Below are 1430 nucleotides of genomic sequence, written 5' to 3'. Positions count from 1 at the left end.
GTTGGAGCTGGGACAGTGAGGAAGTGAGCACAGGAGGAGCACAGGCTTTCTTTGTTGTGCAGACCCCTCCCGAGGGTTCTGTTCAGGCTGTCCCGGCAGCTGCAGGTGCCTTTAGCACACAGCTGTGGGCCCTGAGCACGTTCAGCATCTGCACCAACTCCAGCACCGGGCTCCTGTTCTGCTCTCCGCACACGCACGCTGCACTCCTTCTTGCACTTGCATCCCAGGGCACAGAGGGAACTCGAGTGTGGTGGTCTAACAGCAGCAGGCAGCTGGGCGCCAGCACCCTGCTCACCTACTGCCCGACCCAAACAGAACGGGGGGGATATACGATGAAAGGCTGACATTGTGGGCTGACTTGAGGGCATGCTGAGAACATGCCCTAGCACATAAGTGTATTTATGGATAGAATTTAGAGAGAATGTAGTGATCTAACAACGGCTTAACAAGACTGGAGTACCCACTTGGTCGTGTACTGCACAGAGGGCAGGGTTACACGCACACATAGAGGCCTTCCCGTTGAGTCCCGCAGCTCAGAGCATGCTCAGCTGGGCCCCAGCTGTTGAAGCAGGGCTCTGCTCTCAGTTGTTTCCATCCCCAGTTTGAGGCCGTTAATCTGTTTTAGCCAGAATGGTACCTGTTGTGTTGTTCACTGTCTTCTTGTGGCCCTTCTTGTGAGCAAGGCCAGGCTGAAGAAGGGAGCTGAGGGAAGAAACTGGGGGAGGGGGAGGAGGGGTGAGCAGGATATGTCTCTCTCTCATTGCATCAGCCATAGCAAGTGGGCAAAGCACTTACACTGGTACTATCCCAGTGACATTCACTTCCATTTGCATGTTGAAGTGCACTTCATTTCTGTGCATGACCACCGACGAGAGATGCAAGTTTTTGTTGTTGGGATTTGTTCTCATACTGGCTCCATACTGAGCACAGGCATCGAGTGCCTCTTGTGAGGTTTCCTGACCACATGATAACAACAGCGGCGTTATCCCAGTTTCTACTGCAGTAGCAGCATGAGCACAGCATTTCCAATCGCCATCCCAGGGGTGCTAAGAAAAGCAGAGAATGGTTTTGGTGGGGAATTTTGAGCTGGTTACCCCATGAAGAAGAAGGATCAATCCTTCTTAAGTTTTATGTTTAGCACCGCTACTGCTCAATAAGTAGCCTACAGGGTTCAGTTCGAATAACAAGCACAGCATCAGTAGATGGTGATGTGACCGTCACAGGCTGGTTTGACTGCAGTGTTGTCAGATACTATACTCTCTCTTCTCTGGAGATGAAAAAATAATCTCAGTTTGGTTGGACGTTTTGTTGATTTATTTATGTTTGTGTTAAGGAAGCCATCCCATTTCTTTGAGATGTGTGTACCATCCAGTTAACTCCTTCTAGTTTTGCTCTTCCTTACTGAGGAATGCGACCCATTGTCACTTTTA

The sequence above is a fragment of the Numida meleagris genome, unplaced genomic scaffold, assembly GCF_002078875.1.
Source record: "Numida meleagris isolate 19003 breed g44 Domestic line unplaced genomic scaffold, NumMel1.0 unplaced_Scaffold407, whole genome shotgun sequence".
Taxonomy (NCBI): domain Eukaryota; kingdom Metazoa; phylum Chordata; class Aves; order Galliformes; family Numididae; genus Numida; species Numida meleagris.
The sequence above is the reverse complement of the archived record's forward strand: the minus strand, read 5'-3'. Positions refer to the sequence as shown.